Raw genomic sequence first — 10,229 nt, 5'->3', positions numbered from 1 at the left:
GTCACTGGATAATTTGGCGGAGCCAAGCAGATTCTCTGTGTGGTCCGACCCGGCTCAGAAGAAACACAGAGCTAGGGCCCCCAGAAAATGTGCTCGGATTGATGGAATGCGGCAGAGAAAAATGCTTATGAGAGACATACAGAGGAGTGCACACGTTGTCGCCAAAGGACCCCTTTGGTCCCATGACTCTTTGTTCTCAAGCAGAACGAGGGCACGACACCAGGAAATGGGAAGAATGTTCTCCAAGTATATTTTTGCCTCACAGCTGCAGCTTCTGCTTTAAGGAATACGATAGAGGCATGTTTTGAAAGTAATGCCCAGTAATATCCTCTTGCTCCAGAGTGCGAATAATTCTCTGGGGGAATTCGTTTCTCCAGAGAGCGTCTAAGAGGGTGGGAGAGGCTGGACGTCCTCGTCTCTTCCGGTGTCTCTGTTCAAGGAAGTGCAGCCTAGGAACGCTCCTGTCCTCGGTAGATGTGTTCTCGGGCCACGGGCCTGGTGGGTTTCCAGAACAGGGAAAGCCTAAATTCGGGGGTCCCCTGTCCTCCCCAACGCCAGGGTTTTTCTGGAGCTTGGCAGCAGTGGGAGGGAAATGCAGGGGCTTGATCGTCATCTGCAAAAAGTTGGCTGAGCGGAATCAGGCTTTCTGTGGGGTGTTTTCCTGACTCGGGCATGTCCCAAACTGGCCAATGTGTCTTGCGGCCCCAGGCACGCATCCAAGTCGCGCCATCCTGAATTGCTCCTAGAGGAAAAGGAGCCTGTTTCAACTTTCTATCCTTCTTAAAGTGTTACTTTGATTAGACAGGAGATAGCAGTCTCTTTAGCAATATTACTGTTATGACTCTGTCATGCTTATATTTTTAAATTATGCTTTCCTTTCCCTTTGCCAAGAGCAAGCGATAACCCACATTTGCACTGCAAAACCAACCGAAGCTGGGGAGGGTTTGGCCAGACAGGTTTGCAAATGTATTCTAGGCCTCTCGTTGCCCGAATAGGAAGTCCTTCCCCATCCCCAGGTCGGGGGACTAGGGTGTGTTTTTTTTTTTTTTTTTTTTAATAAATACAAACTCTTTTAAAAAAATAAAATAAGTTTTATTATCGCTATAAAAGTAATGAATTTCATTGTTTATACAAGTATTACTTGGAAAATACATAAAAGCATAAAGGGAAGAACAGATAGCATCTATAATACTAGAACCCAGAAATAACCACTATTAACGTTTAACATATTTCTTCCTAGCCTTATTCTCTATTGATACAAAACTATGGATGCAAAATGTTCCCAATACACTTATATTACATATTCAGGAACATATTGCAAAAATAATTTTGTACCTTACCTGTATTACTGTATTGTACTGCAACCCACAGATAACCATAATCAGATCTGGGGGTATTCCCTCCGGCCTTTTTTCTGTATATTGATACAAAACCATGCATGCAAAATGCTCCCAATATGTTTATACTGCATATTAGGAACACATCGCAAAAATAGTTCAGCATCTTTCTTTGATGGACTTTTGGCATACTTCCTCCTAGCCTTTTTTCCATATGATTGATACAAAACTATGAATGCAAAATGTTCCCAATACACTTAGAGTACATATTAGGAACACATCGCAAAAATAGTTCGGCATCTTTCTTTGATCCCTTAGACCACAACTCCGAGGTAACCGCTATGAAAGCTTTGCTATGTTTCCTCCCAGCCTTTTGTCTTCACAGTGAAACAAAACTGTACACGAAATGCTCCCTATATCCTCAGACTGCAGAGTCGCAAACGACAAACACTTGGCGTGTTTCTTTGCGCGCCGAGTATTCCAGCAGGAGCACGTTCTTACGTCACTTACTAAATGCAAGTTACTTTGTTTGCCCAATCCTGTATCATTGCTCCTCAGGAGGTTCCTAATTGCCAGCCTTAAAATACTGAAATGAGCATTTTTACGTATTCTGTTTCTGGGACACTTTGTTCGTGCAGTTTTTGATTTTTCTTGACTACTTCTATGAAGTCAGCGTATTAAAGATGACCTTCCATCTGTGGTGCTTATAGCTCATGTTTTTCCAATTGTTTGCTTGAGCAGAGCATAAATTCTTTGTTTTAACATCCTGGCATGAATATCTAAGTCTCAATTCATTAAGAAGAAACTTAAAGTAATTAAAAAGACACATAGTTTGACCCCCACCTCCCATTAAACTATTAAAGTACAACCCAGCCCCCCTCTCTACCCCCACTCATGGTAACTACTCTCTTCCTTGCTTAGGGCCCCCTGCCCCTACCCCCTTTTTCATCAAATGGTCTTGCAGTACTTACCAGCTGTATTGCTATGAAGAGGAGTGGCTCCCAGACCTTTCAGTTATCAATCTGTCACAAGTGCACAGCGGTATCTCGTGACATGATGATCCCCGAGATGTCTGAGGTCTGCGCATCCTTGACCCCAAATTTTTGTGTTGCCCGGGACTTTTCAGAGAATTATGTTTGACAACATAACACAAAAACAGGGCATAGCAAACATACGTGGAAAAGTAGAGAAAGAAAAAAAAAATATCAGTTCAAATCCCAACACGCCTACCCCTACTTTTCAATCGTGGCGTCCATGCGATTTTGTGTCCCTGATTTGTAAAACTCGGCATCATAAGCGTTTTCCAGGTTTCTGTGTAGTCTTTAGAATTATTATTTGCAATAGCTGAAAGAGGTTCCATTGAGCGAGTGACTACATAAGTTAACTCCTCTGGCTGGATGTTCCATTTGTTTCCTTAAGATTAATTTGGTTGACTCTATAGCAAGTCTCAATATGGGCCGGAGATTTTAAATGAACTGAAACCACGTGGGGGTTGCACACGTCTGCTTGGCCCCCGCTGGGTCAGGCACAGTCACTCTTCCATCATCCTGGGGCCTATCTTGGGCCTCTCCCAGGAAGTGCCCAGCGTGCTGGCAGAAGCTCATCGCAAGACTCCTCAGTTGCCCCTTGAATGTTTCTGGCCAAACAAACTCAGCTCCATTTCCTGCTCTAGTCCCTACCGTCTAGTAGGTTCTGATGAGCAGAGACCGAGGCCTCAGCCCAGCCCAAGACAGATCCTTAACCTCCAGAAGCCTGTTTTCTGGTTTGTAATTGCTTTTTGTTGACGGCCTTATCCTATTTATCTCTTGTTGCAAGTGGAAAATATGAAAACATTTGGAAAGGCATGTAAAAGCACGCTGTAACAGCAAGATGCTGGGATGATTGGGATTCTCGCTATTGCGGTTTCTGTGGCCAGGCCTTTAAAAGATCTGGTCTTAGGAGAAGAGTCTGGTCTGGAGAGCGGCTGGGGGTGGGGAAAGGGGGACAGGTGAGGGAGATGCCTCTCCAGAGAATCATACTTCAAAGCAATCGGGACTCCCAGCCCAGTGCTCAGCTCCCAGACTAAGTGCGTTGGCTGGCTGGGGGAGGGTGAAGCCAGGACTACCCCCCCCCCAGACCCACCCATCCCCCACCGCCAGCTGCTCCAGGTGGGAAATGGAGATCTTTTCAGGGCTCCTCCCTAATGGCTCGATTTACTATCCCCATCCCCAACAGGGGTCTAAACCTTTTTGAACTTGCCAAAAAGATCAGTTGTGAGGGAGGAGAGGGAGGCAAAGGTGGTGGATAGGTGAAATAGGCTAGAAGAGCTAGTAGATCTTTGTTCTTCAAGCAGTAACTAGTGGGCGGGGTGAGTGGGGTGCGCGGGACCAGGGAGTTACACACTTGCTATCATTGGTGATATATATATATACACACACATATATATATAAATCATATATATGGTATATAAACCATATATATATAAACCATATATATTATATATATATATATATATAAAAACCATATATATATGGTTTATGAGCAATGTAATCATTTGAAATACAAATGCGTATATAAAGTTCTAAGGTTATGAAGGTAAGTTATGCTGCCAGCCCATGGGAAAATAGCTCTCTAAAAAGTTATGCTGACTGGGATATTCAGCCCTTGATTCAAGTCCTTCAGACCTGTCAATAAACTCCATGCTCTTCCAAAACATGCTTTCTGAACCTATTTTTACTTTCATCTTGCATGGCGGTCTTGGCAGAGCTGCCTAGAAGTGAACTCCCACCTGTGTAGGAGCACTTTGGCCCCAAGTGTTGCCCTGAGCTCTGTGACCCAGGAGGACTGGGGGGAACAAATGTAGCCACCCCATCTGCCTTGAGGATCTGATAGGTATGGTGTTTGAAAAACAGCAAAATAATTTGCACTGCAGAGTCCTTCTTGGGTCTTTTTAATCAGACAGTTGCCTGTATTAATGGAAATCACAAGCAGCATTCATTCAGTCTCTTGGCACTGGAGTATATCCAAGTGTTTTCCTGTTTGGGGTTCCACTTGAGTCCTTGTCTGCATGCCCCCATAAATTACTACAGACTTGCAACCACTGCCTTTTTTTGTGGCCCTGGTTATTGGCATCTAGTTTCCCAAGTAACACTGACACACATCTGTTCAAATCAATTGATGTTCCCCTTGTAACGGACTCATTTGACGGGAAAATCAAGTTGAATGTGCCAGCTGGAACAAAGATGCATGGGTCTGGGGGAGTGGCGAGGAGAAAGAAATGGTGGGAGTGGGTACTTCACCTTACAGATCATAAAACATTTTCCAATAACATTTTTAAAGGATGTATAATAGTACACTCAGTCATTGATTAGATTTTTACCCCGTGTTGTGGGACACTTGGGTGATTTTCAATACCTAGTGAGTTAAAAATGCATATAAATTACAGACTTTGAGAGATGATTGTATTTTCTTGAAACAGGAGTCTTCTGTATCCAGATCCGGGCCAAGAGTGTTGCTGTAGTATGCCTTTGTTGGGGGGAAAAAAAAAAGTCAGTACTGCTAAACGGAGGTGCTGGATGTCTTCAAAAAAATATTCCTGTGATTTTTTTTTTTTATGTTCCATTCTGGGTTCTAAAAGCTACCTGTATGTCTTATCCCACAACTTAAAGAAATGTCAAATTTCAAATTCAGAGCTAGATTAAGCTTTTCCTAGTTTAAGAGCCACATCTGCCTAATAAACTTAATACGATGCCGTGTGCTTCCTCGCTAACAAATAACACGTGTTGGGGGAGAAAAACATGAGAAAACAGTGGAAGGTGCCCCCTTGAAGGTGTAACGTTGGATCGGTTGTTCAGCCGACTATAGATTCACTTTACACAAGTCTCTCACACATTATGATGCACATTTAGCAATGCTGAAAAAATTTTAAAGAATACCTTGGAGAGTTGTTAAAGAGAATTTATAGTCTGGAACGAATTGCCATCTTCTTAATTAACACAGAAATGTTTCACTAAAATATTGCTTTATTCACATTTTTGTCCTGGGGGGGGGGGCGGAAATCTCACACTGCGACTTGGACCAGTGTGAATAATGGCGCAAGATGAATGTGTTAAGTCAGAAAAGGGCGCCGCGCAGTCAGAGGGCTGAGTGGGCGCCCTGGATCTCGAGGTCCCTGGGTGGGGTGGGGGGGCCCGGGGCAAAGGGCCGCCTGGCTTCTGGAAGGCAACGCCCCCCGCTCCCGCCCCCCTCCGCCCCCCGCGGCCCCAGGGGCCACCGGCTCACCTGGGTCCTGCAGGCGCCCACTGGAGGGAGCCGGAAGGCGGGGGCGCCGTCCTGGGGGGGGGGGGGCTGGGGAGGGGGAAGCTGGGCGCCGGCTGCCCCCGGGCCTCCTTCTGGCTCGAGGGGCGCCCGTGCAGAGCGGCGCAGAGAGGGACGAGGGAGGCCGGTGAGAGGCAGGAGGGCAGCTGCCAGGTGCCTCCCGGCACCCCCCGCCCCCAGGGCAGGGGAAAGGCGGGCGCGGGAACCCGTTCGCCTCCCGGGCCTGGGGACTGCGCGCCCGACGGGCCGGCGAGGTGGAGAGGGCCCCGGGGAGCCCGAGGGGCCGCAAGGGCCCCCAAAGCGCCCCCCGCGCCTGCCGCGGGCGCAAGGGAGTCTGGGAGCGCGGCCGCGTGGGTTCTGGGGGCTGCCCGACTCCCGGCCGCCCGCGACCCCGGGCCTCCCCACCCTGCCCGCCCGCAGAGCTGCCGGGACCCCGGGCCGGGGCCGCCCGCAAGGCCAGCTCGAGGCAGCCCGTGCAGGCCCGAGGGGCTCTTGGTGTTCGGTCGCTTCTAAGACGGCCTGAAGCGTGGGGACGAGTCCGCACCTCCTTTTGTCCTCTACCCGCCCAGACGCCAGGCCCAAAGCCATGTGTCCCTGCGGCGCCTTTCACAGGACGAGTCAGGCCTGGGCCGGCTCTTCTCTAGGCCGGCCATCCCGCTCCCAGACGCCTGGGACCCCCGCGAGGGGTGCAGGTGGCTCTAGAGGTCGGTGGAGTTGCGGCACGAAGGAGCCCTAGTGCCCCGGGCGGGAAGGGCCCTCGGTGGACAGCTCGGGTGCTGCCATTTTCTTCGGGAAGTGTCAGGCCAGTACCCTGCCAGGGGGGGACATTTCTTTTCCGTGAGGCCCCTGGAGCGACAAAGGTGGCCTTGGGGCAGCGCCTCCAGAGTGGAGTTCTGGGGCCAGATTTGGGGCGATAAGGCGAGAAGCAGCTAGAAAACGCAGGGCCTCATTCCTTGCTCTCCTGCAGGCCTCAGATCGGGCAGGTCAGGGCCTTCCCGCCCACACGCTGGGATTCACCTTCATGTTAGGCCCGGAGCCTCGCCAGAACGGTCCTTGCCCCAGCCCCCAGGAAGCTCCCCGCAACACAGCTGGGGGGGTGGGGGGAGGGAAAGAGGGTGTTGGGAAGGGCTCAGAAACGTGCGCCTTTCCTGGACCCCAAAGCCCTCCCCACACGCAGGATCTGAGCCAGTTACCAGGAGCCACAGAGCGCCCGCTCACCCTTCCTGCCTCCTCTTGCTCCTTTTCCAATACCCGGCCCCCACTGAGTTGCTGGGGCTTGAAGGTGGTCCTTCTTGCCTTCTGTCGTGTGGGTGGTATTCCAGGTGATCCGGAAGGGATTTCTGAAATCATTTATATTTCACCTGGGCAGGGAAAGGGGTGCTAACCGGAAGCATCTTTCACAATCATTTACATATTCAAACACGGGCAAACCTTTGATGGAAGGCTAACACGCTAAGTTCCCCGCCTCGCAGCTCCCTGCTCCCGGGGCGGGCACCTGCAGGCGCTGCGCTGGGACTTACCTAGGCGGGTGGGTCCGTACGGGAGTCCCAGCCTTGCCCGGGCAGCAGAAACAATACTCCAGAGCACCGATCGCCTACTGCAGTACTGTTCCCGCTGCTAGGGCACGGCTGAGTGCTGGCCACCGCGTCCCTGCTCTGCTCAGCGCGCACTGCCTGAGCGCGGCCCTCGACCACCCCAGGTCCTCGCCCAGCGGTGGCGCCCTCCCCCGGACTACCGCGGTGCCTCGTACTCGGGGGACGGCGCAGAGGGAAGAGGAGAGACCAAAGCCCCCGCCCACCTACCTGCTCCCGAACTGGCCTATGGGAGCGGGCGCCCGGCAGGAACACGCGTCCAGCAGAACCCAACCTTCCAACTTCCCCGCGAGGGGGTATAGCAGCGCCTCACGTTTTGAACCGTTCAAAGCACTTCAAAACATGAATTGCTGCTGCATCCCCTCGGAGTCAACGAAGGCGGGGGTCGCTCTGGGGTACCTGCAGGTGGAGAAAGACATGATGACCAGAAGGAAGCCCCGTCAAGTCCCACCCAAAGGCGAGGAATAAAGCAAAGGGTAGGACTAAGACGCGTCATTCCAGATCGACGTACTTTTGAGGACTTCACCGTTTGACTTCGAGACTGGCAGGTGGAGCGAAGGGTGTGACTCTCAATCCCTCCCCCCCCCCCCGCTGTCCCCCAACGGCTGAATCTTGGAAAAGTGTACGGTGAAAAGCAGAGGGGTGGGAGACAGGAATGAGGGTGGGGAAGAGTCTTACCTCTGAAGGAAATAATAGTAAGAGAAAATAAATTGAGGCACTTTGGCACTATCTGGATCACCCTTGCCAGCTCTAAAGTCTTAGGGAAACTTCTTCCTGCTGCATGTTACAAATCAGAAGTCTCATGTAATGATGTAATGTCCCCGTGGGGGGGGGGGGGAGCACAACTTTTCATTTATTGACTTAAAGGAGATAACCAAAATGTCTCTGGCAGCTTCAACTGATTTTAACATATAAGAGCTGGAAATATAGATCCTTCCATACAAGCATCCGATGTCCCCTTTAACCCCCAGCGCCTTATTCTTTGAGAGATAATTGTCTCTAAATAAAATATCTGGATGTTTACATATGAGACTGGTTACTCAAACTTAGTTATAAATAATTTATACCTTTCAATGTCACCTATCAAACCATAAATCCAAGAAGTTTAAAAACTTGATGTTAGTTCACTCTTTCCTGTCCTAAGCAGTTCCACAGAAACTCACATCCTGAAATGGCGGTCACAGTGCGAACTCCTTAATGATTAACTCATTACACACCACCTTTTCCTTTTTAAACTGGACACACATTAGCAATAAGTTACATGGCACCCACTCCCCCTCCTTTAAGCGGAAATAGTCAATTAAGCAGAGAAGAAACTACTCTGTAACCTCCACCACAAACCTAAAAGGTAAAACAACAAAACCAGCATAGAACTGTAATGGTTTCGAAAATTAAAATACATTTCAATATGGTCATGAACACTTAAAGTATCCAAGTGTGCTAAGTGTTCTGGGTCATTTCAAAATCATATTGGTTTTTCCGAACCAGTACAATGGATGTTGTGTCCTATTTATTAATGAAATGTGCACAGTATTTAATCAGACTAAGCACAAAATTCATCACACCAGGCCAAGATTCACTACTTCTGTCACGGTGAACACAGTTATTAATATAATAACTCCACTCCCCCAATTGGGGCATACATTGGTCTCTTAATTCCACCTTGTTTTGGCTATTTCATTTACAAACAACTTTTACAGTGGCTTTTGAGATTAATGGCGAAAAACGTCCTTGGTTGCCCTTAAAAAGAAAAAAAAAACACGTTTAGCAAATGCACAGTTATACTTTAAACCTCCACAACCCTCTCCCAATTAAGTATTTACGTTCTCCACAAATATGTCTGATATCACATCAGATGTTAAAGTCATCCCTAATTTAACATTTCCTTGGTTGACTACGGGGGAAAAACAAAAGTTATTCGAAATAGCAGTGGTGTCAAAGGCGAAGGTCCCCTCCAGATCGCTCTGCCAACTCACTGGAATTGAATTCATTTTGTACCTTTCGCTTAACCCCCTTCTCTCCCAGTGACAGTGCAACGACTAACATTCCTAAAAAGCCACCTCGCTCCCTGAGTTTACGGGTTAACCCTTAGACTGAAATTTACTTACGAAAAGAGATTACAAAGAGGCGTCTTGTCACTTCAGGAGGCGGTCAGTTGCTGATACAATAGACAAAGAATCGATACTTGCACTTGCGAGTGGCCCATAGCCCCACCCCACCCCACCCCCGCCCAGCTGAACTGTGTTTGGCCAAACCATTTATGAGCCAAAGAAAACGCCTCTTCCTCTGTTCATATTTTACAACGTCTTGTCTCAATTTTGCAGACGCCTTCTTCCCCACACCCCAGACACACGATGTCCCTTCCCAATGCGCAGTCGTGCCAAACTTTCCCAATGTCAAGTTTCCTCCAGGGAAAACTAAACATCCTCGAGCGTTTTTGTGGGGCAAAGACAATGCAAAATTCATCATATTTCTTTCCAACACTTATTTTCTTGCTTGCCAATAAGAGCCACGAAAAGTTCATTTACAGTCTGTCAAAACCGGTGGCTCCCGACCCCGGCGAGCTGACAGTCGGTCACTGCCCCTCTACTCAGTTTGCTCTCCCCACCCCTCCATGTTAGCTTTTCTCCCCAGCCCGTTTCCTAAGAATTTTCCCGGCCGTAATCGTGTGCTGAACACTTTCAAGGTCCGTTTCCCCCGCACCCCGGCCCCCAACGCGCTTTACAACCCCAAAGCAACACAGAACTTTTCCAGCATTGTCACCAGGGTTTTCCCAGTCGTCCGTAACCAACGTTACTAGCCGGGAAGACGCCAGCCAACAAAGTCCCTTTAAAAAAAAATCGCATGTCACCTCTCGCTCCACTCGAAAATGGCGCCGAAATCGAAGAACTTCTTAAATTTCATTGTCAGCTTTTTGCAAAGGTTTCTGGGATTTTCCTGCGAAGCTGCTTCGCCTGGTCTGAGAGCTAGCAAACGAGCAAGCAAGCAAAAGAGAGAGAAAGGA

The 10,229-nt window shown here is 48.9% G+C and overlaps 1 pseudogene; it reads right to left on the bottom strand.

Annotated features, from left to right (window-relative positions):
- Window positions 1-4,190: 4,190 nt before the first annotated feature.
- LOC125092411 (vegetative cell wall protein gp1-like) lies at window positions 4,191-7,507 on the bottom strand (annotated as a pseudogene).
- Between the last annotated feature and the right edge of the window lie 2,722 nt (window positions 7,508-10,229).

The sequence above is a fragment of the Lutra lutra genome, chromosome X (genome assembly GCF_902655055.1).
Source record: "Lutra lutra chromosome X, mLutLut1.2, whole genome shotgun sequence".
Taxonomy (NCBI): domain Eukaryota; kingdom Metazoa; phylum Chordata; class Mammalia; order Carnivora; family Mustelidae; genus Lutra; species Lutra lutra.
The sequence above is the reverse complement of the archived record's forward strand: the minus strand, read 5'-3'. Positions and strand labels throughout refer to the sequence as shown.